Genomic DNA, 25,467 nt, shown 5'->3' on the forward strand with positions numbered 1-25,467 from the left:
GGCTCAGCCAGGTTAAGGGAGTGTTGCCAGTGTATCTCCAGCTCAGCTGTGGTAGCCCAACGTCCATCTATTGCAAACGCACTAATCCCAGCAGATCATGAGTTTGGACTATGCTCTGTTCCCTGAAGCTATGAAAGAAATGGCGAAACGGACAGAAGGAACTGGGCAGCAGTTCTCAACCTGTGGGTCCCCAGATGTTGTTGGACTACAACTCCCATCATCCCTGAGCTCTGGCCTTGCTAGCTAGGAGTGATGGGAGTTGTAGTTCAACAACATCTGGGAACCCACAGGTTGAGAAAGGCTGAACTAGGGCAATATACTGATGGGAGACAGGGTGTGTGTGTGTGTGCGCGCGCGCACACACACACACACACACACACACACACACACAGTGTTCCTTTCTCATGTGCTCCTAGACACCACCCACCCACTATGTAATCATGTCATGTCTGGTTTTCCCCTCAGAAATGTTTCTGTTGTGTATTCTTTGTCTCCTTAAACAAAGGTTCCTCTCGAATATTAGTTAATTAAAAATACTAAACTTAATTTCTGCCTAAGGAACGAGGAATAGCTTTGCTGAATCAAATGATCTCCATTTCACCAGAATCTGTTTAAATTAAAAACATCGGCTTCCATAGTTGGGAGGGGGGGAGTCCTCATCCATGTTAAAATGTTTGAAGCCCATCAATCTCTCTAACCACAAAGCTAATGCGTTCCTTCTGTTTTCTTTGAATGAAATCACCAGAGTGGTTAGATGTTGATTTAACATAAAACAAATGGAAATGGGTGTTTCCTTAGTCATGTGTAGAATTTATTTTGAAAAAAAAGAGAAAGAAAACAATTATCAAGTATTCTGAGTAACTCAATGATTTTGCCATTTATTAAATAATACTTTAGACCAGTAGTCATTAAAATTGATTTGTGTACCTAACCGTATGATACAAAATGCAAAGTATTACTTGTTTGGAAATTTTGTTTTACCCGTGACACCTTTTTTTTAAAAAAACACACACCCGAAAACAAGAATATTTCATGTTGCCTTTTAAAAGTCTGGAGTGCTACACCTCAAAGCTGTTTTGCACATTTTATTTCCCCACTTTTACATATGTATAGTGACCCTCCTGGCATCTGCATTGGGTAGACAATGCTGTGTGTTCAGAGTTCAAGGATCTCAGCTCTTGCAATTTATGCCATTTCCCAATGCTCTGAGGATCCCGGAGGTTTGCCATGGCAGAGATCCCAGCTCACATGTTACAGTGTCACATGATTCTGATGCTAGGGAGACACCTGAGAAAGCAGCCAAATGCAGCATCCGAGCCAGTCTTAAATTAATAGAGTTACGCTAGAGAATTTTAAAAACTCACTAACAATGAAAATAATTTTGTTTTAATTAGGTATTCCCTGCAGGGCTTGCAAACAACAGCCTCGTTACACACTGCAATAAGAGGAACAGTGCACTCTAGAAAGAAAGGCCGTTGTGGAATACGTACAGTAATTTTATAGTCCTGCGAAAGGGAGAGGGGGACATTAAAATTAATATGTGTAAGGAAATGGGGCGTGAGCAGTTTACATTTTTATGAGCCTCGAAGTGGGGCTAAGCAAAGAATCATAAGATTAGTAGATGGTTTAAGGCAGGAACAGGGGACCCTTTTCAGCCTGAGGTCTACATTGGCTCCTGGAGAACTTCTCCAGGGCTGCTTGCCCACTGAAGGCCAGAAGCAAAATATGGGTGAAGCAACTGAGCTAATTCTTACCAGATAGGCTACACAAAATTCAGAGGTTCTTACTCACATACATGCAAACTTACACCTATGTCTAGATCAGGGTTTCCCAAATTTGGGTCTCCAGCTGTTTTGGACTACAATTCCCATCATCTCCACCTAGCAGGACCACTGGTTAGGGATGATGAGAGTTGTAGTTTCAAAACAGCTGTAGAAACCTGGTTTCAGAAACCTGATGAATTATCATACTTCAAAGCACTTGAAAAGTGCAAAAGCACTTGAAGAGGGTACAGAGCAGAGGTAGTGAGGGGTGTGGCCTGGATAAAGAGGCCTAGAGGACTGCATTTGGCCCCCCTGGAGCTGAGATTTGCTATCCCTGGCATAGGGGTGAGGACTTAGGGTTGAAGAACACAAAGGAGGCAGCAAGGTGGACTGGTGGCCAGATCAGAGGGCTGAAACCATGAACCAATCAAGTCCCTCAAAAACTGATAGCAAAATGGCTGATTGGGGTCTGGAGGAGGAGCTTGAAAGGGCAGTGTCTCTTGAGGAGGTGAGGCATGTATGGAGGTGGAGCGAATGTGGAAGCAGGGATGAGGAAGCAAGAGCATGGCGCATAGGGAATCCCTCTGCAGAGGCACTGACAAGATGAGACCCTGGAAACGACACAATGGCGACTACACAATTACATCACCTATTCAGTAAAGTAGGCCAGGATCATGACACCTGATCTGATGCAGTGCTGCTAGTGAAGCCCTGGAGATTAAGAAAGAATGAGTTCAGCTCCCTGAGGTCCCATCCCCGTGGTTTACACCACTGGGATTGTACCATATGCTAACGTATTCTGCAAAAGGGGTTCAGACTGGGAGCCTGTCCACAGTGTCACATGCCTGAGAGAGCTTTTCCCAGTGTGCCTTTTAGTCTCTGTAGTGAGCTCCTTTCAAGTTGTCTGCCGCTCAGAACTTACCACAGCGGTTTTGAAACTGTGTTCTGGCAAAAACCTTGGGGCTTCCTGAACGCTTAGCAGGAATCCCTTGATCGGATGTTCTGCCTTTGGAAAAACAAAGCTTCAGGAAGAAATGCTTTGCCTCACTTCAGCTGCACCATGGGATGTGCACAGTTGGTCACTCATTTTGAGGTGCACGCTGAGACTAAGTGAGTCTTACAGAACGTTCCAGAAAGAGTCCAGAAAATTTCACAGCTTCTTCCCCATGAAAAATGGGAACTCTAAATCATCTCTGCCAACCAAAATTGCAGCTTAAGTTAGACACACTCCAGGGCCTTTATGAAAAGGCAGAAATGCAGTTTAAGCCAGACTTGAAATTCCCTGCTTTCAAAACTTTACGTTTCTCTCTTAACTTGAATTCTGGTTGGTCTTTGGCAACACACAGACACACAAAGCTATGTTTTGGCCCAAGGTCATTTTCAACCAAAAAACTAATAAAATTCAACAGTTAGTAATTAGTATCCAGCTGGGGCTGTTATGGTCAAGTACCTGCCAAGTCCCACACTCCATCAGGGGACCCAATGCAAAACCTCAGACACCCCACTGATCCTTCTCCTGTTCACTTGCTCTCTTCAAGTGAGTAAGGAGTGAGTGGAGTAGATGAAAGAACAGTACTCACCTCATCCTCTAGGTAGCTGAACAGATTGGGTCTAGAGCAGGCTTCCTCAACTTTGACCCTCCAGATGTTTTGAGACTACAATTCCCATCATTCCTGACCACTTATCCTGCTAGCTAGGGATAATGGGAGTAGTAGGCCAAAAGCATCTGGAGGGCTGAGGTTGGGGGAGCCTGGTCTAGAGGGAATGGACATGAATGGGAAGTGACAGAAGCAATGAAGGGGAGGTGGCTCAAGTCCAGAAGGGAGCACCGCTGAATGCATCTTATGCAAGAGGAGCTGGCATTGGCATTTGAAAATGCAACTCTGTTGATGCATACCTCACCACTTAAAGCAATTGCATCAACACTGGGTGCAAAAGACAGGACATGATTATCACAGTGTGCTTTAGATCAGTGTTTCCCAACCTTGGGCCTCCAGCTGTTTTTGGACTACAACTCCCATCATCCCTAGCTAGCAAGACCAGTGGTCAGGGATGATGGGAATTGTAGTTCAAAAACAGCTGGAGGCCCAAGGTTGGGAAACACTGCTTTAGATGATGCTTGGTTTGGAAGCTCCACCTGGTACAAAATGCTACAGCTGGTCTGTTGATGGGGACTACCACTAGAACCTAACTCTGATGCTAAAAAGCTTGCACTGGCTGCCCACATGTTAATGGGCCAGGTTCGTTTGTTTTTGTATTAACTTACAAGGGCATTAATAGTTTGGGCTGCGAATGTCTTAGAAACTGCTCAATCCCTTTTGTTCCTGCTTGTTCACTGAGACCTTTGGTGGGGTTTCTGTTGGTGGTTCCCCATGTCTCAGATGCATTCAGTGCTGTGGATCCAATCCTGAGGAACTCCCTCCCAACTGAGGTTAGGCATCTTCCTGGCTGAACCTGACAAAGACATTCTTGTTGCCTAGTGCATTTTAAGGTAGTGTTTCATTTTGTGATGGCTATTTATTGCTTTATTTTCTGTATGCTTTCTTTCTATGTACCATGCTTGGAAATGTTAATGCTTATGAGGTATATAAATATCTTTTAATAATAATAATAATAATAATAATAATAATAATAATAATAATAATAAAAAATTAATCCTAGTGTGTCTTTTAAGGGTGCATCTTTGGAATATTTCACTTTAGTCAGTATACACAGAATGATTTACCAGGTTCACTCATCCACGGGCGCAGTTGAAGCTTGGAAGAGTCTTTGTTCCGACATGCAAAGGCAAAAGCAAAGCATTATTCAATCAGACTAGACTGAATCCAGACATAGTAGCCTATTGGGAAGATCTATTGCCAGAAAAAGACACTTAAATTTGGTTTAGAGCCAAAGTGGATTAAAGTGTGATTTCAACATTTGTACAACCTTAGTGAGTGGTATGCAATACATCAAGCAAGTCAGTTATTTGCTTCAGAACAGGGTGGAGAGGTGTTGAAAGCTCTTGAAACTTATCAAATGGCCAGAGAATTTTCCAAAATCTGATGTGTTAGCTGCTCTCTCAACCTGGTACCCTCCAGATGTTGTATTATGCTTCCTATCATCCCTGATCATTGGTAATAATATGAGACCTTTTTAGTTTTGGTTTACTATGTAAACATATAGATTGGTTTCTTTTCTGGAGCATTCTGGAGCTGTTTCTCTGTCTTCTTCTGCACTGAATCTGTTTTCTTTTTGTGCCATGCTGTAGTTTATATCAAACATTTTTTTAAGGGCTAGAAACTTGCATAAGCGAATGAAAGATAAACGCTCAGATTTTCCCGGTGCTGAATTTTGCACCCCTGTCCATTTTCATGCTTGCAACTGCTTCCAGGAGAAAGCCTTTAATGATTTTTTGCTCACAAGGCAGGAGATATAACATGTACCAAGATGTATTCTCCCAAAGTAGCTGCTCATACTCAGCAATTTATCTGTCTAGCAGAGGGAAGAGTGTTGTGTGGCTGTAACTGGGAGCGCAATTTGACCCATTTTGTCAGATAGGTTCAATCACCTTTTGGAAATGTGTTCTCCCCAAGAATGCAGCTGTCAGTACAATTGGCTGAAAGTGTTGTCAGGAACCCTTTCATTAGAGCCCATACACAGCCAAGTTGTATACAATTCCTTGAGAATCATGGCAATAATCCATAACGATTGGCCATTAGTCTTCTCAAGTGCTTTATCCAGTAGGTATTTGAATTGTTCCTACTGGATCAACCCGAATTGCATGTATAGCAAACATGAAGGAAAATGTTACAAAACCTAAAATTAAATAGAATTGTGTTAGAGAAAGGGAGCTGGATTTTTCTACCCCTCCCTCCCCACCCCCAAAAAACCCCACAACCCAGACAAATACACACATCACAATAGTTTTGATTGAAATGGCCCTACGCTTGAAATTCACTGGCCCCGTGCTACACTCTCTGTGAAAAAGGCCGACTGGGTTGTTTTATTTGTGTGGGTGTGCATTCATTCTATGCCTTTCCATTCTCTGTGGGTAACCTTTGCGGAGTCTGTGAACTCTGCAGTACTTCTAAGCTGTGTCATGGCAATCTCATGGCCCATGGCAAATAAAACCAGACTTTACCAAATTGTTGTGATGCCCCTAGAAGTGTGGCATGGTGAGTCGGGCAAAATGGGACAAAAATAAAAAAAAATGGGATCATACTATGATGAAGCACGGTTATTATGTCAAGGCAACTTGTGTAAGTCTGAGCAGGACATCTCCTCTAGACTCTGTGATAAAGGGAATATCTATATGCTCTTAATATCTACTTCACAGTATACTTTTCACAGGTTACTTTTTCCTCCATATGAACAATTTGGCATGCGAGCAGCCCTTAGCGCACGGAAAACTAAAGCAGCAGCTGTGATTGGCATCCATTTTTGGAGCATCAGAGGTCACAGGCATTGCCGAGGCTGAAATCTGTGAATGGCCACCTTGTGTGAATTAACGTGAGCGAGAAACAAAAGTTGCAAGCAGTTCCAGGGTAACATATAAATCACCTCTAATGTCAAGTCCAAGTGGAACAAAAAGTGGGCAGCAATAAATATGAGAAGTAAATATAACACTTTCCGTTTTATAACAAGCTGTAAGGATGAAGTATTTTAGTTAAGAATTATATCATGTCATATATATATATTTCACCATTATTTTGGTGGGGCTGGTGCGTATTGTTTTCTGTAACATTTTATCCCAGATCAATATCCTCTCTCTCTCTCTTTCTCCCTCTCTCTCTCACACACACAAATAACATATTGCAAACACGAGCAAGATGATGTCAACAATGGGTTATATACTTCACAAACAATATCAGCAACTGAGATCAGATGGAAATGACACTTGAACTTTGCTAAATATTTGTATACTTATTGCAAAAATTGTGGGGATATATAATTAGTGAAATATCTAATTAGTGACTTTTAAACATTATACCAAGACTCATTTCCTATTGTGGCTCTGATCCCATTGTTGTTGTTTAGTCGTTTAGTCGTGTCCGACTCTTCGTGACCCCATGGACCAGAGAACGCCAGGCACCTCTGTCCTCCACTGCCTTCCACAGTTTGGTCAAACTCATGCTGGTAACCTCGAAAACACTATCCAACCATCTCGTCCTCTGCCGTCCCCTTCTCCTTGTGCCCTCCATCTTTCCCAACATCAGGGTCTTCTCCAGGAAGTCTTCTCTTCTCATGAGGTGGCCAAAGTATTGGAGCCTCAGCTTCACAATCTGTCCTTCCAGTGAGCACTCAGGGTTGATTTCCTTCAGTATGGAGAGGTTTGATCTTCTTGCAGTCCATGGGACTCTCAAGAGTCTCCTCCAGCACCATAATTCAAAAGCATCAATTCTTCGGCGATCAGCCTTCTTTATGGTCCAGCTCTCACTTCCATACATCACTACTGGGAAAACCATAGCTTTAACTATACGAACCTTTGTTGGCAAGGTGATGTCTCTACTTCTCAAGATGCTGTCTAGGCCTGTCATTGCCCTTCTCCCAAGAAGCAGGCGTCTTTTAATTTTGTGGCTGCTGTCACCATCTGCAGTGATCATTGAGCCCAAGAAAGTAAAATCTCTCACTACCTCCATTTCTTCCCCTTCTATTTGCCAGGAGGTGATGGGACCAGTGGCCATGATCTTCGGTTTTTTTTATGTTGAGCTTCAGACCATATTTTGCGCTCTCCTCTTTCACCCTCATTAAAAGGTTCTTTAATTCCTCCTCACTTTCTGCCATCAAGGTTGTGTCATCTGCATATCTGAGGTTGTTGATATTTCTTCCGGCAATCTTAATTCCGGCTAGGGATTCATCCAGCCCAGCCTTTCGCATGATGAATTCTGCATATAAGTTAAATAAGCAGGGAGACAAAATACAGCCTTGTCGTACTCCTTTCCCAATTTTGAACCAATCAGTTGTTCCATATCCAGTTCTAACTGTAGCTTCTTGTCCCACATAGAGATTTCTCAGGAGACAGATGAGGTGATCTGGCACTCCCATTTCTTTAAGAACTTGCCATAGTTTGCCGTGGTCAACACAGTCAAAGGCTTTTGCATAGTCAATGAAGCAGAAGTAGATGTCTTTCTGGAACTCTCTAGCTTTCTCCATAATCCAGCGCATGTTTGCAATTTGGTCTCTGGTTCCTCTGCCTCTTCTAAATCCAGCTTGCACTTCTGGGAGTTCTCGGTCCACATACTGCTTGAGCCTTCCTTGTAGAATTTTAAGCATAACCTTACTAGCGTGTGAAATGAGTGCAATTGTGTGGTAGTTGGAGCATTCTTTGGCACTGCCCTTCTTTGGGATTGGGATGTAGACTGATCTTCTCCAATCTTCTGGCCACTGCTGAGTTTTCCAAACTTGCTGGCATATTGAGTGTAGCACCTTAACAGCATCATCTTTTAAAATTTTAAATAGTTCAGCTGGAATACCATCACTTCCACTGGCCTTGTTATTTGCAGTGCTTTCTAAGGCCCATTTGACTTCACTTTCCAGGATGTCTGGCTCAAGGTCAGCAACCACACTACCTGGGGTATATGAGACATCCATTTCTTTCTGGTATAATTCCTCTGTGTATTCTTGCCACCTCTTCTTGATGTCTTCTGCTTCTGTTAGGTCCTTTCCACTTTTGTCCTTTATTATGGAAATCTTTGTACGAAATGTTCCTTTCATATCTCCAATTTTCTTGAACAGATCTCTGGTTCTTCCCATTCTATTGCTTTCCTCTATTTCTTTGCATTGCTCGTTTAAGAAGGTCTTCTTGTCTCTCCTTGCTATTCTTTGGAAATCTGCATTCAATTTCCTGTATCTTTCACCATCTCCCTCGCATTTTGCTTGCCTTCTCTCCCCCGCTATTTGTAAGGCCTCATTGGACAGCCACTTTGCTTTCTTGCATTTCCTTTTCATTGGGATGGTTTTCGTTGCTGCCTCCTGTATAATGTTACGAGCCTCCATCCATAGTTCTTCAGGCACTCTGTCCACCAAATCTAAATCCTTAAACCTGTTCCTCACTTCCACTGTGTATTCATAAGGGATTTGACTTAGATTGCATCTTACCGGCCCAGTGGTTTTTCCTACTTTCTTCAGTTTAAGCTTGAATTTTGCTATAGGAAGCTGATGATCTGAGCCACAGTCAGCTCCAGGTCTTGTTTTTGCTGACTGTATAGAGCTTCTCCATCTTTGGCTGCAGATAATATAATCAATCTGATTTCGATGCTGCCCATCTGGTGATGTCCATGTGTAGAGTCGTCTCTTGTGTTGTTGGAAAAGCGTGTTTGTGATGACCAGCTTGTTCTCTTGACAGAACTCTATTAGCCTTTGCCCTGCTTCGTTTTGATCTCCAAGGCCAAACTTGCCAGTTGTTCCTTTTATCTCTTGACTCCCTACTTTAGCATTCCAATCCCCTATAATGAGAAGAACATCCTTCTTTGGTGTCACTTCTATAAGGTCTTGTAAGTCTTCATAGAATTGGTCAATTTCAGTTTCTTCAGCACAAGTAGTTGGTGCATAAACTTGGATTACTGTGATGTTAAAAGGTCTGCCTTGGATTCGTATCGAGATCATTCTATCATTTTTGAGATTGCATCCCAGTACAGCTTTCGCCACTCTTTTGTTGACTATGAGGGCCACTCCATTTCTTTTATGGGTTTCTTGCCCACAGTAGTAGATATGATGGTCATCCGAACTGAATTCGCCCATTCCCGTCCATTTTAGTTCACTGATGCCCAGGATGCCAATATTTATTCTTGCCATCTCATTTTTGACCACCTCCAACTTACCCAGGTTCATGGTTCTTACATTCCAGGTTCCTATGCAATATTTTTCTTTACAGCATTGGACTTTCCTTTCACTTCCAGGCATATCCGCAACTGAGCGTCCTTTCGGCTTTGGCCCAGCCGCTTCATCAGCTCTGGATCTACTTGTACTTGCCCTCCGCTCTTCCCCAGTAGCATGTTGGACGCCTTCCGACCTGAGGGGCTCATCTTCCAGCGTCATATCTTTTATATGCCTTGTTGTCTTTGTCCATGGAGTTTTCTTGGCAGGGATACTGGAGTGGCTTGCCGGTTCCTCCTCCAGGTGGATCACGTTTGGTCAAAACTCTCCACTATGACCTGTCCATCTTGGGTGGCCCTGCACGGCATAGCTCATAGCTTCTCTGAGTTATTCAAGCCCCTTCGCCACGGCAAGGCAGTGATCCATGAAGGGGCTGATCCCATTAACTAGGATTTAATCAACATTAAGTAACTCTATAGATATCTCTGTTTTTCAGCCAAAAGTGCAGTGCAGCAATCCAGCTACCCAGACATGCACTTTTAGGCTGCAGTGATTGAAAATGCTTAACTCTCCCACTAATAGGACTTAACAGTGTTTAGCTATAGCTGTGTTTTTAGCTATAGTTTTGGTTTTTAGATTACACAATTCCTTTGGCACAGAAATATTATTTCTAAAGCAATGATTCCTTATGTTGTCTGTGGAACAAAGAAAACGCAAATATCTACAGTCCTTACTGAGGCAAAACTTTCACTCTGAGCTGAGCCTCTTTCTTTCTCTCTTTCTTTCCTTCTTTCTTTCTTTCTTGACAGCTAATAGATAAGAAGGAATTTCTCTTCTTTATCCTAGCAAAAGAAAAGCAAACACAATAATCCCTGTTTATTGTTGCAAGGTTTGTGACCCAGTCTTGCTCCCGTTCTCTGACTGCACAAAGGTCAGAAACTGCCCCTCTATCAGCAAACTCGCTTTTCAGATTCTTTATCTGCAGTAGCACCTATCTTTAGAAACCAGGAATACATTTTTACATAATATGGGTACCATAATGCATTTGATCCATCATTTCATATATACAGACTCTGATTGAGAAATCTCTACAGAGCTAGTAGTGTTTCAGCCTAGAGAAATATGCTATTGAAAATCAGTATTGACTTGAGTATTGTTTTCAAATAATGTTCTTTGAACAATTTACATCTAGCAAGAGTTGGTGTTCTGTACTGAAGGTGAGAAACAAGCAGGTTTCTAGGTCTCCGTATTTTGGAGATGAACTTTAAAATGTGCAGGCATTACCTGCTGGTCTTTTAGAAGCAGTAACTTACCTGTGTGAGCCATCCTAGCCGTAAGAGAACGCCTGTGCTCTGTAGAGCTCCCTTTCCTCCCCTTCATGATCCACATCAAATATCTTAAGGAACTCTTTCCATAATCCATGTATCTATTTCCCTATCCTTTAGCTGCCATTACTCTCTTTTTTGTAGTATGAATGCTCAAGAAAACGCCACATATTCTGCAGTTCAAAAAAATTGTGTAAGCATTGATAGCCTTATCTTCCATGAAGTTGTCTAACTCCATTTTAAAGTCATCCAAGATGGTGGTGATCTTGTGGTAGTTTAACCATATTCAATGTAAAGAAGCACCTCTGAGAGATGGAGAAAAATGTCTATCTACTTTCTCCAAATGATACATAATTTTATACAATGCTTATCATGCCTCTGCCTCCTCTAGTGCCTGCTGTTATCACGTCCAGACAATATGCTGATTTCCTTCTCCCAAACAAGCGCTTTCCTTATTGAGAATCCAGTGATAGAAGGTAAGAGCTGTCTGTAGACCATTTTGCTTCAGAACTTTCTGGATTTAAGTTAGAGGAGACAACGAACCTTTGTAGTCAGAAAGCAAACATGACGCTGCTAAGTTATAACTGTAGCAGTTACAAAACATAAACATTTGGCAAATATCATGTATACATCTTGTGGCTTCAACTTTGGCTTTCTGACACTGCCCTGACTTCGATCTGGTATTAAGTTGACCCCTAAAATGGGATATTCAGTCTAAATTCATTCTAACAGTTCCCTCAGAGACTGGTTCATTGTTCATGTGGGAACAGTCAACATATTTGGATGCTAGGACGCACCTGAAGATCGCTGGCAGTATTTTACAGCAATAAGAAGCAGTACTCTTGAATAAATCGCTTTCCTAATTTCCATGGTGGATGTTACTTTGAAGCATGGAATACCTCTTAAACTGCTTCAGACTATGCTTAAAACCCAAGACTTCAACGCTGTGAAAATATCAAGGATGATAACATCCTGAAGAATGGAAAGCCCCCTCTTAACTACTTCAAATAAGTTCATTTTAAAACTGCTGCTCCGTTTTTCCACATAGTAAAACTCAATTGTGTCAACAGAGCAGAAAGATGGCTGCAACTCTGAAGGCTCACACTGTTAAAAAGCTTTTATTGCAGGTTTCTCTGAGTATCGAACAACCCCATTTTTCTGGTGTGAACTGCATAACTCACTCAGGGAAAGCGACCCCAGGGCAATTTGTGGTGGCACAATGGAGCTAATACAGGAGGACTGGTCCTGAAGCTGAAATAACTCACTCCAGAAGAATGACCCTAGGGCAATTAATGGTGCCACAACAGAGCTAATACTGGAGGCTTTTAAACAACAATTTAGCCTTTTGCAATCATTGCTGCAGGAGGAAAAAAAGAGGGCATGGCCAGAAGAAACAGGACGTGGTTGTGATATGGTTGTATCACCTGTGCTCAGAGCTGCAATTATTTTGTACCCGTGGCGTTAACACACAGGTGCCATCCCTGAAGGCAGCTCTGAAGCCAAAATATTTTTACACGTTCACACGACCAGAATTTTGTTTTTGTTTAAGACCCACTGATATTAAAAAACAAAAACAAAACATGAATCTTCCCTTACATGAAATCTTGTGGTACAGAATTTATACCCACTCAGGCCAGAATTACATATTACATTAAATTGAGACTAGAATCTGAATGCGAATTGAGCTAAGAAGCTCATGGTAAGATCTTGGCCAGTCACTAACTCTCAGCCTAACCTACCTCACAGGGCTTTTGTGAAGATAATATGGAGAGATGGAGAGCCCCATGTGCCACCTTGAATTCATTGGAGTAAAGGTGGGATTTTAAAGGCAGTAGCAAATAATATATAACTGTACAGATGTGGCTGAAAACGAGAACTGCACACTTTTTGCACAGTCAAAATACAGGCTGTTAAACATATGCACACATATAAAGAACACTAAAGGAATAATAAAACTTGCTGATAATTCTTCTTAGTTTATCATGCTCATGGAGCAATTGGCTCACTAATTATATTGCACAGGTTACATATCTCATAATCTTAAAAAAATATATGGACTTGAGTTGAACTGATCAGAAGATGAAGGTCTACCACAGTGGAAATAAATGGAAGCCATGGAGCCATAATAGCTTTTTAAAAATTACTCCTATTATTATTATTTGTTTTAAAAAAGGTTTATTTGCTTGCTGTACTTGCTGGTTAAATTTCTACATAATGACAGTCTCCCAAATTTTAGCAATCTACTGCTGTGTAGGTGGTTGCTTTGGAGACTTCCAATTATGTGCTATACACAACTCTGCAGTTGCATACAGTTGCTTAAGGAGGTATTTTCTGCCCGAATCCAGGTTCATTAGCTTTGAAATGACGAAGAAGCATAGTTTTGGGAGTTATCTGAGATTCAATGTGGCTAAATTTCTGTCGGTAATCAGCAACCATGTTCCCAAACTTCTTTACGCTTGTGCATTCTCACCAAAGGTGAAAGTATGACCCAATCTGACCACACCCCCTTCCAACAGTAATGACTATAAGTTCTGACATAGTAGATAAAGTTATGCTTCATAATATGCCAGTGACTGAAATTTTCATACTCCTCCTCTTCATCTTCTTCTTCTTCTTGGTGTTGCTGGATAAAGTTGCAAATGATTCCCCATCATTTTCTTCTGAAGATTCCCCCAAGTCTTTCTTCCCCTCCTATACCCAAATATTTCCCCCCTGGGACAGCTGTACAAAAACCTAGAACAGAACCAGCATGAAAATAACACCATTCTTTGGAAGACTTGAGCTCTGTGGCCTGAAATGTTTAGCCCGCATCTGTGAGGTTGGGAATGTGCCTGCTGACTCTAGCTCTGTGCTCCTACATAATAATGATGGTCCTCTCTGCCAAAAGTCCTACACATGTATGCCCCGATTCACAGGACACTGGCGGAGGAAGAGGAGTGCAGGGGGAGTGCACTGCCCCCGGCAGCGCAATCCCATTGGGGTGCCATCTCAGCTGATCCCCCACCTGCGCTGGGCGCCACACCACTGCAGGCGGCGCACCCCGCCCCAGGACACGAGCCATGCCTTTGCAGCACGCGTGCCACGCCCCTGTGGGCAGGGTGTCCTGCCCCCGGGACGTGTGCCAGCCCCCCCCCCGCCTGCTCTCCGTCCCCCGGTGCCGGAGCATGAAGCTCTGCCACTGTCATGGGGGTGCCAAATGTGCAGCTGACCCCTGGGCAATGTGTGATCAGATTCAGAATAGGGTGTATTCAGTGAAGATGTGATATTGAACACATGGGTGTCAGGTTTGGTGAAGAGGTGGGGTTGGGGAGAGGTTCGGATCCCCAGCCTCCCCAACTGTTTGCACAGGGCACCCACTTATAACTTATGTACAGGAACTTAGATAACACTCTAAGAAATCCTGCATGGGTACAAAGTGGACAAAATAAGAAGCTAACATTAACCAAACCATAATTATATTGATAATGTTTATGTGTGTGCTCAATTTCTGGATGGAAATTAAGCATCAAATTTGTCAAACAGTGCTGTACACTCAACTCTATGTACATTTATCCAGGCTTCCCTTTGTCCTATAGTCGTTATTTTTTCTTTGGTTCCACTGCTTTCCCCAGGAAAACTCACTGTCTACCGCTGAATTGGAACAAACTTGCTCCAATTCAGCAGTGAGTGGCAGGTTTTCTCAGGGAAAGCAGCAGGACAAAAGAAAAACCTACTAGACTATGCTTAGATGTCATGGACCAAACCAAAGTGTGGATGAGCCCTAAGTGTGTGTGAAGCTATAAAAGTACAGGGCCTTCAGGTATAACCGGAATAAGCCAAACCACTGTAGTCTTAAAAACAGGCAAATACACTATGAGTTATGTAACAAAGCAAAAATCTAAGCAGCCCAAAGGATTCTCATTTAATTGTGGTGTGTGTGTGTATTGTAGTGGACAGTGGGCTTTTAAAATTGTTTTTAGTTCATACAGTCCTTTCTATGGATCAGTTACATTCGATGTGAGGTGCTAATGTTATGGACAGTTGTAGTGGACAGTGTTGGGCAAGGAGGACTTGGTTTCAAAATCCCTCTTCAGCAGTCATGCTCACTGGGTGTGTCTACCTCACAAGATTGTTGTTTGCATAAAAGAGAGGACATGCCTCAAGAACCTTTGCGGGTATTATAATAGAGTACCAGTACTTATTAAAAACCAAGGGGACAATATAACCCCTTGCAATTTGTGAATGCTAGGAAAGGAGCATTTCCTGCTCTGATATCCAGAGCTGTTATCCTTTAGGAGGGATAGGTTATGATGTAACGTTTACAGGATCCCTCTCCATTTCCCCTCAAACTGCATCTTTGAATGGGGCCGAAAGAGGAGTCCTGCCACAGTGTAACCTTCCCCACAGCTGCCAGGCAGGGAGATCCATCAAATGCTCATAACGAGTGAGCGAACCCTGGCACGAGAATTTCCGAAAGCCCTCGGATTCCAGACAAAAGAACAGCACTTTTTTCTTTTCCTTTTGGAAAGTGAACGGAGGGGAAGTGGGCAGGCGGGAGAGAAACCCTTCCCCGCAGTTTGAGGGAATTTTCACGGAGGGGAAAGAGCAAGTAGAAGAGCTTCCCTTCTGCGCCTCAGAGGGTCACGGGCAGTTTCGCACCCTTCTTTCGATACGGTTCCCAAGCGTTGTTTCTCGGTTTTCTTGTCGCCCTGCTGCCCTGGGAACAGGGAAAATGGAGAAGGAAGCGGGCGCGGGGAAGGGATTTCGGAGCAAACAAATGAGAGCCAAACACTTTTAAAGAAGAAATGAAAGAAAGAAAGACACCCCCCCCCCCCGGCATATGGGGAAGGGGTTTATCTGGTCATTTTTGTTTATTTAGTTTACAGTTTTCCAGTTCCCTTTGCCCTGGGTCGCTGCGAGTTGATCCCACGCCCCGCAAAGTCGACTGAATTGTTGGGAGGCGCGTGAAGACGGTGAAGAATGGCGGACGGAGTTGGGTTTGCATTTCTCCGTCTTGTGCGCGCGCGCCTGCGCCCTCCCCCCTCAGTCCCCGCCAGACCCTCGGAAGTTCAACTTCGGCGGCTTCCCTGCGCCGCCGTCCCCCCTCACAACTGCCTCCTTCGCCTTCTTCTTCTTCTTCCTCCTCCTCCACTTGGAGAGTCGCACTTGCTGCTTGGCTCTCGCACCCGCCCAGTGTGTGGTGGCGGTGGCCCTCCTGCGTTTTGCTCTCCCGAGTCGGCGGCGCTAGGCGCGAGCAGCTTTTTACGCACACAAAGGAGAAAGGGAAGAGGCAGACAGGGAGAGGGTTTGGGAGAAAGGCAAAAAGCCGGCGACGAAACTTTGCGCGGGTCTGCAGCTCGCCGCCGCCTGCCCTGCCCAGCGCGCCGAGAGGGGAAGCCGGCCGCCAAAGCCTTCCCCCGGAACGAGCGGCGAGGCGAAGCTGCCTGCTCGTCTGCGGCGCCGCGGAGGGGCTGGCGAGGAGGCCCTCTCTGCCAGTGGGCGGACAGCACCCAGTGGGGACCCCGAGATGCAGCCGAGCCTCCTGCTCTCGCTGCGGGGCTGCCCCACAGCTCCCAGCCACCGCCGGCTGAAGTGATCCAGCGCTCCCTGTCGCCGCCAGATCGAGCCCAAAGCTTTTGCACGAACACCCACCCACACCCCCGCGCCGCTTCTTTCTCTTTCTCTCCCCAGCCCACCTCCCCCCATCCCTCCTCCTCTCCTCCCCAAAGCTGTGCAGCCGCAAGCAGCTCAAATGGAGTGGAAAATGGCCAGTGGTGGCAGATCGAGCCTTTAGATTATCTCCTTCACGTTTGGTACTTAGCTGTCTCTAATCTGCTTTTATTTGCCAGAAGCCCCCCTCCCCTTCCACCAGCTCGGGCGGGTGGCGGCGGCGGCGGGGAGACACAAGAAGCGGGGTGGTGGGGAAGAGGAGAATATATATATGTTCCCCCCATATTTTTGGCTGCCGCCGCTTCTATACATGATAATATGTTTATATGATTAGCTGAGCCCAGGGGTGGGGAGAAGAGAGAGAAAGAGAGGGGGTGGAGATTGGAGGAAGAGGTGGAGGCTGGAGGTGGCTCCAGTTCAGAGCTAGTGGAGAGTCCGTGTCAGGACTTCGCAATCCCCAGTCACACACTCAGAGAGGTGCATGGACGAAAGGGAGCTGGCAATACAATTCACTGGGATTTTTCTTTTTTTCTTTTAAGGGCGATTTCACTCGCCCCCCGCCCTCCTTTCCCTCTCTGTCTCTCTTCCTTTCTCTCCCCATTGCTTTGAGCGACCAGCTTTGCTCTTGATCTCCGTTCACGGGGCAGCGGTGGCGGCGGCAGCAGCAGCGTCGAGGAGAGAGGAGAGGCAAGGAGGAGAGGGAAAAAAGCGAAGCTTGAAGAAGGGCTGGAACTGGATCCTGCCAGAGGCCAGGATGTCATCCAGGGAGATGTAAATGAGGCCGACGAGGACGACGGAGAGAAAGGGGGCTTTTCTTTCCGATTTCCCCTCTCGCGCGCGTGTGCCTGTGCTTTGCAATCGCAGCGCCTTCTCCCCACTTCGCCTCCCCGCCGAACAATTGAGTTGATTCCGGCTGCTCCTGTTGGCGTCGCCTTCTCCCCCCCCCCCCCATCCATCCCAGTCGCCTAGAGAAAAGAGAGAGGACTCCAGGGCTGGTCACATCCAAGACGGTGCTTGCACCTAGCGCTCTTTTGTTGTGGTGCTTTCAGATCGACCAAAATAATTGTTTCGATTTTCCTTTTGTTTTACCTCCCTCCTTCCTCGCTCTCCTCCCCCCACCCCAAACATTTATTTAAAGGAGTGCGTGCGTGTTTTGGGGAAGGAGCCGCGCGCGTTGGGACCTGGAGTGTGTGGGGGGAAATGTTGACTTAACCTCTCGCCGAGCCCCTTCGGCTGCCTGGGCTCTCTTTTTTTTTTGCTTGGACGGAAGGGAGACGAGCAGCCTCCTGGTGTGCGTTTTGTCCCAGCCCAGCGAGCTGCGAAGCCAGCTGCTTTCCTCGCCTTTCTTCGCTTCTTCTACCTAGCCCAGCTCTTTTTCCTTGACTTGCCCGGCGACCCTCCACCTCCTTCCCCTTCTGGCTTTTGTGTTTGCTGGCGCCCCCCCCCCCCGGGCCAAAACATCGCCTTTAAACAACAAACAACAGCAACCGCCACCTTGTGATCAGAAAGGGGCTCCCCCTGTACCCCCTTTCCCGGGGCACCCCCAGATGCAAGAGGAAGCCCGGCCCGGCTTTGGCTGCGAACCCAAAGGTAAGCGTCTCCCTCCCTCTCGGTGTGTGCGGATTATTCGTGGGTGAGATGCTTCTTTCCCACTTTCAGGACCTGTTCGCTTACTTCGATCGCCCCCTTTTGCAAGCCATTTGCATGCAAGGGGACTGCTTACTTCGCAGGAGAGGCGTGTGTGTGTGTGTATGTGCGTCGGGGGGGGGGGTGCGGGAGAAATGCACTGTAGAGCCTCAGCCCTAACCCCCTTTTCCGGCTATGGGAAGGGAACTCCTCCATTAAATCTGTATCGAACTGTTTTCCGTCCTATGCATTCTGATAAACCGCCCCCCCCCCAATCTTCCATCACCTGGAAAAAAAATAGAGCTCTGCGCGCCGCATAAACCAAAGTGTGTGTGTGTGAATATGAATGTATATGGGAAAGGAGAGGCGTGGGGTGGTCAACACTCAGGCATGGGGGAGGCTCGCGATGGTCCTTTTACTTCCTAGATCTTCCTCCCTGGGCAAAGGCAGATCGGATGAGGGTTCAACTCCGAAGCTGAGGTCTTTCCCGGGCAAGTGGAGGGTGGGAAAGAAGGTGACCTGAGAGCGTAGTCACATGTGAAGCGGCGCAGGCTCTGGGGTGGCGATCCTGGAGGGCCTTGGCCTCTTGAAAGGCTGAGAGTCCGGCTGGCAGTTTTTCCCGAGGGCTGTGCGGGCCTGTGATCAGATCCAGCGAGAGCGCGCGCGAGGATTTCCCCCTTGCGCCGCGCGCAGCGGGGCGGACCTGCGCTCCTCCCGGGAATTTGGCGAGAGGTCAGTCCGTCCGCCGGGCTGTTGCAGGACACTTTCGCGCGGGGTTCCCCCTCTTCCAGCCTATTCTCCCTACCCGCCCCACCCCCCGGCCGCTCGCCACGCAGTTCATTCGCCACGCGAAACCCCCGCGTGGCATGTAAGCTCCTTTAGGAACCGCCAGCAGCTCAAATGCTGGACGAGTGGGTGGGGGGAAGGCAGAGAAACCTCTCCCGGCTTGCTAAACTTTGCCCGATCCTCAAGAAAGACTGTTGCTCTGGTATTGATTTGACTGGCCTTCGGCTCCCCCTTGAAAAGAAATAAAGTGTGCAAGGTGGGATTGCAGCAAGTGCTCAAGCCATACTTAATACTTAACTCGAAGGGCATTTTTATTGGGATTCCAGAGGACTTTCTTTACCAGCGAGTGTGCCCAGACTTGTGGGTGTAAAGTGACCTGGCACTGGAAGTGTGTTTGGGGTGGGGGGGGTACACATTGTCTCCTGTTTTGCAGCTCTTTATTTCTCCCATGGAAAGAAACTAGTGTGGATTTGTGGAGTGGGAGAGGGGTTTCTTTAGGAATCCTACTTCTCTTAGGGTTGGGTGTGTGTGTGAATAACCTCCAAAGAAGGCTTGCAAGTCTCTGGCTAAAAGCAAGAGCCATCTGGATCCTGTTATTGGAGCAAGCTTTTCTCTTCTTTCTTCCCTTTGCTCCAGCATTCTTTGCTATGTGTGTGACCAGCCAGGCAGCCGCCTCACTCTGGGTGCTTTTAGAGTAGAAAGCCTGGTGGCTCATTTCATTCATCTGGCTCTCTCTCAGTGTGTGTGTGTGTGTGTGTGTGTGTGTGTGTGTGTGTAGCAGGCCCCTACCAAGTCGTCTTCATGAATTCAAGTGGCCCGCTGAGAGGAAAAGTTGCAGCCCTTTAAGTAAATAATGACTTGTTGCACTTTTATTTTCACTAAAGCACAAGGATGGAGGAGTACCCTGACTAGCACCCCCCCCCCCACAAACACACACCTTGCAAGAGACTTGCAAATAGTAATGAATTATAATCCTTTGCAGTTGTGGCTCTTGAGGGGAGGGATAAAAAGGAGAACCTGTGCTCCATTTTTACTTGTTAGGTATTTAGGACCACCTGGGGACAAGTGGCGTGTTGGAAGATGCTTTTGAAAAGTGTAAGCTAAAGTTGTGATTTATTGTAGCATTTGGGGGGGGGGCTCTAAGTGGGAGGAGTGTTTGGATACAGTTCTGGTAGCCTGAAAAGCCGCCTTCTCTTAGACTCAAGGTGTGAGGGATTTCTTCCATAAGGTGGTGTGTGTTTGTGTGTTGACGATACCGTGTAAAAGACTCTGGATTTTTGCTTTGTGATTAATAATAGCCTCTTATAAATCTGGTGGTGGTGGGTTTTGGGCACAGTTACTTTGGCAAACCAATCTTCATCTTGGGCTTCAGGTGTGTGTTGTTTATCTTCCCCTTAAGAACATGTTCTTAGAGCATTCTGCAGAACAAATGTTCTGTTGTTTGGTTTCTTCAGACACTCTGATTCCCTCCCTTTTGTTGCCTGTCACTAAAAGAGGTGCCATTTCACATCATTCTGCACAAATTGTTTGAATTAATGCAAGTGTGAATTCTTACCGTTTGAAGGGGGCTATTAGCATATCAAAGGTTTCTTAGCTTTCAGCTCAATTGAGAAAACTTCAGCCTGTCTTCCATTTGCTTCCAAAGCAGAGGCCCAAAGGGCAGTGGGGGGATTGTAAAGGGGTAAAAGGGGGAGGTGGGCTTGGGTTATGTTTCTGAACTTTTACTGTTTTGTAATTATGCCAGCGAAGAACATAGTCTGTATGCTGCAGGCTCTTGCAAACAGCCAAACAATTATATTCTATTGATTAATGGTTTGTTCTAAGGGAAAAAAGGGTGACCTTTTTTTTCCCGTGGCAGCCACTGTTTCATAGTTTCTGGTGTCTCCTATCCTTTCTGTTAGTGGGATTTGCAAGGCCTTTTCTTTTGGACTCACACTTTGGGTATGGCCTGCACATTATTTCATTAGGGGGCCTGAATGGAAAAGAACTTCTAATTACTTCAAAAAAAAACCCTACAAATGAATCTTTGAAAGAAAAGACCACTCAGTTGCAAACCTTTGAAGAAAGCACACGTTTCTTCTCATACATAATACAGGAATGGCAGATCTTTTTTATTCCATAGGGTGTGTTACAGATTTTAACATTCTATTTACTTGTTATGGTTCCTTTCCAAAGAATAATAAGAGAATAATTAAAATGCCTTCCTGGATATATATATATATTTAAAGCCTCCAGTCAGTTTTGCATAGGTTATCTACAATCATGTGCTGTATCTTTTGTTGCTATTGTTGTCCTCCTCAGTAGAAGTAGTGTTAATGCATATTCTTTAAATAGCTGTGGCAAGGACTGGTCCTGGCAGTGTAGTTGCAGAATATTCATCATTGCATTTTAAGTCAGTTTATGTTGCTGCCATATTTACGTAATTTTTGATTCATTAGCTACTCCTGTTTTTTTCCCTGTTTGCAAAGAGATATGCCTCTTTCATTATTTTTTTAAAAATCAATATTTGTAATCTGGCAGACCAGTAGCCAAGCAGAATGCAGCACTCCTTCAGTAAATTGGGCTGCTTTCCAAACAGTAGATTGTTCAGAGGTTGTGGGGGAGCGGTGAAGTTTGGTAGGTCTCTTTTATCAAGCTAAACAAAATGAACTTTCCCAGTGTATTCTAATACCTCTTGGTTGCTCTTCTTCTTCTTCTTTAAATCATATGTATCTGTTCTACTGATATTGTAACTTTATTTCCATGGCTCCAGTGGTTAGTTTTGGGTGGGAAAAATAGGTTGTTAAAGCAGGAGAATTGTTTTGCTATGCATAATAGTCTATTTTTAGTTTAATATCACTAAGAAGCTGGGCTGCTTGGAAGCCTTGAAGAAAACAATGAATTGTGCAGGGTTTTGTTTTGTTTTTTAAAGACATTTGCTAATTTTAAATAGTGAAGAGCAGTTCAGGATTTTGTGGATGGAGTTCTTTTAACAGTCCTCAAATGGGGTGTCATTACACTGAGGTGATTTTCACCAGTTTATTTACTCTTAATGCCTTCAGTTGCTTATAGCAGTACCTTTTGGTGGTATAAATGGAACATATTGATGCAGTTGTCATTACGACACTTAAGTTACTTTTAACTAGTCTGCTTTGGACATAGAGTGCTGTAAAGAAAGTACATTACATGCTGTAAAGGAAGTACAGCCATTAGAGATAATCTAAAAATTGTCTTGGAAATGTTGCACTTCAGTTTAAATGACGGTGATCTCGAAATTCGACAAATTTCTATAAAAATGCCACAGAAGGAAGACTTTCAGCAATTCACAAGACAAAATTGGACCACTTAGACAGAAATTAATGTGCTACAGCCGTGCTTCAGCTGCCATTTTCAATCACAGTGGGTCACTATGTGTTGGCAACAGCAACTGAACATAGATATTCAGTTGCTCTGGCAGCTAGAGCTGGAGAAATCAGGATATTGAATCAACGTGGGGTAGCACAAACCAATTAAAGCAGGTTTTGACTTGAGATATTCCAATAAACAGTTATTTTTTTCTCGCTGCCACATTTGGCTCCCCTATTCATTAATGGGCCAACATCAAAGAAAGCAGCCAAGCTTCCAAATGTTATAAAAACCAATGCAAAGATATAGATGTTGCATGTAGTCTTGGAAGTCTTAATTTAAGGCAAGCAGTTGGAGTTTTTATTGCAGCAATTTTCACAATCAGCAGAGACATTAACACCAGGCTTCTGGGTGTTTTCCTTCCTTAAAATGAGCAAGAGGAGAGCATTAAAAAAGCAAAGTTTGCTTAGCGGTTAGTCCATAATTTGAACACTTCAGAAGCTGCCGCCATGTTTCATTTGTCCCTTACAGCTTTCAGTGACAACATATCAGCAATGGAAGTTACTAAGATGGGGTAAGATCCAGTCAGGAAACCACATATAATAGTGCAATTCATACTTAAAATACTGCAAACTGGCATGTCACTATTTTCATCTGTTTTGTCTGTTTTACATAGCATAATTGACATGAACAAATAATGTAGAAGAATTTGACAGGCATAATTCCTCCCCCCCCCCTTTAAGGATATATTGCACTTCCTGGTAAAACATTTCATGCAAGTATAATTTTGGGGAAACTATATAGTTAACACTGGAACAAGTTACCTTTCAGAAGAAGGTGTGTGCATTGCAAAAGAAATTACACTGAAATTACTGTTTTGTTTTTGTTTAAAATAACCAACCCCGCTCCCTGGGATTTAAAAAGCCCTTTTTCCCTTTAAACAACATGGATTTTCCATAGAAACCAGACTTTAATTGAATGTAGTGTCAAATGGCTGTTTGTGGGTTCTGTCTTTGTGTGTGGGGGGGTGCCCTTTTTGTTATAGTGAAGTCTCAGGAGTTGGGGGTTATTTTGTTTTGGGTGTCTGCAAGATGGCAGTTAAAAATAAGTTGCTAAAACTGCTAATGACTTTTCCAAATGAAAGATGGGAAGCAATAGTTAAACCCAACTGTAATTTTTAATTCGTGCGTAGGAGCAGAAACAAGTCCGTTATTTTTCATAGGAAATTTAGCGGAATTATCATTAGTCATGCTACTTATACATGTCACATTACACAGAACTGTTTTCTATTATTATTTTGAAGATTTGATGCTACATGTTTGAAGAGAGAGGCGTAAGCTTTTCGGTTTCCCAGGAGCACATGTGCACTCTTGAATATACATGCTTAATTTTTTTTCTGATCGTTGAAAAATAGGATAAATGTCATTGTAATGGAACTTCCAGGCAGATGGAGCTGATGATAATTGGGAGTTAATAAGAAGAGTTTATCTGTTATGTCCTCTTGATCAGTTAAAATATTAGTTCATTTCCTTTCTGAAGAATTATCCTACATAAACATTGTCTGTCGAAGCTGATCATTTTTATATCAGTTTAGTTACATGGCAATTCATTGCTTCCTATCATTATTTTTATTTTTAGTGGTGACTGCTGAAGTTCTCTCCCTCTCTCTATTACTCACACACCACACACACACATTCCTTAACAAGTACTAAAAGATAAGCGACAACCTGATGCACTTAAACCTATCAGTTGAGTCTTTTAAGGAAAAACATTGTTGATCAGACTCTGGAATTATAGTGCAGACAAGGTTGTGGCTCATTATCTTAAACGGAGCATTTTATGGGTCAAAGAAGCAATATATAATTTGCATGTGCTATTATTTTTCCTCCCTTGTGGTATTTGTCAGGCGTTAAATGCTTCCAACTGTACAGAAGCCTGTTATTTTCCGCCCTAAATTTTATTCAGAAAGGCACACTAGTCAAGAACATTGTAGTCTTGACTAAAAGTAAACAGAGGGTCTGACACCTGCAGATAAAAGTGCAGCCTGCTGCTAAATAAATAAATAAATAAATAAAAAATGAATGCTATTGATTGCTTTGGCAGCACAAGCCAAACTTAAATACAATTTGTTTAATTACAACAAAAATGAAGTTTTATGAAGTAGTATATTTCATCTTTGTAGAAGATTTTATGTGTTGTGCGCTGGTAAGTAAAATCCCACCACGGTTGTATAATTTTGCTCAATTATCAGAGCAGCTAAGAGGGAAAATCAATTATACTGAAAAACCACAGAAATGAGATTACCTTGTTAAGTAGCATCTTGCCAGCAATGTGTGAATTCCCTAGCATTATCAAAAGTGGCCATATAGAGACTGCAGACTTACATGGAAGTTAGCCTCATTGTGAGCACAGTAGGACTTACTTCTGAGTCAACATACATAGGATTGTGCTCTTAATGCACCAAGAATATAGTGTAATCTATATGCAATAGCATGTAATTTTGCTACATTTTTCTACCGTAGGTGGTTGTTGCTTTTCTCTGTGCAGGAGCGCAAGTGGATAAGTCAACTAATAGAGCATTAACTTTCCAAAAGAAATGGAATATACGCTACAATCCTATACACTCTGACAGATAAGCCCCATTGAACTCAGTAGGGCTTGCTTCCACGTAAATGTATATATTTGTCATAGACGTGTATAGGATTGCATTGAGTATGGAAAATGGTCACGCCACCCATTTTTTGTTTTTTACCTGCATATCTTCCTTGATTTTGTAATGGAAAAAATATGAAAACCTCAGTAGGTGTTTCATGCAAGAATGAAGACCAAATATAGAAAAGTACATTACTTTGTAGGGTGACAGTAATAGCATCCATTTCATGTCTCCAGTGCAGAAAAATTCACTTAAGATACAATGGTTCACCTTTTTAAAAATAAAATATATGTATGATGATGTGTTAGTGATATTTTTCTGTTTTTAAAATGATTGCATAATTCTGTAGGCTCTCTGTGTTGTAATACTGTAGTTTGAAAACATTGCCTCTGCCTTTTGTACAGAAAGCTAGAATTTGTCTTTTTTATTTGTTGAACATCTGCCTCTGTGTACTTTCCTGATGCACACACAATCTTGCTATCTTGAGTCTCTAAAACAGCCAGCTACAAGGGGCAGGCAATATAACAGTTTAAACCGGTGGGCC

General features: G+C 43.9%; 1 protein-coding gene across 27 annotated transcripts in view; it reads left to right on the forward strand.

The window, feature by feature from the left end:
• The window catches only part of ADGRL2 (adhesion G protein-coupled receptor L2), a 353,211-nt gene that overhangs the window by 132,757 nt on the left and 194,987 nt on the right, over window positions 1-25,467 (forward strand). For 18 of the 27 annotated variants that reach the window (XM_083743191.1, XM_083743178.1, XM_083743179.1 and 15 more), the window contains exon 1: window positions 16,020-18,124. The exons of 2 other annotated variants lie outside the window; for them this stretch is intronic. The gene's annotated coding sequence lies outside the window, so the exon portion shown is untranslated. Of the gene's footprint in view, window positions 1-15,914; window positions 18,125-18,508; window positions 18,893-25,467 lie in introns of those variants that run through there. 7 more of the 27 variants (XM_083743183.1, XM_083743195.1, XM_083743196.1 and 4 more) reach the window with 3 other exon arrangements.

Source organism: Podarcis gaigeae, assembly GCF_964106915.1.
Source record: "Podarcis gaigeae genome assembly, chromosome: 6".
Taxonomy (NCBI): domain Eukaryota; kingdom Metazoa; phylum Chordata; class Lepidosauria; order Squamata; family Lacertidae; genus Podarcis; species Podarcis gaigeae.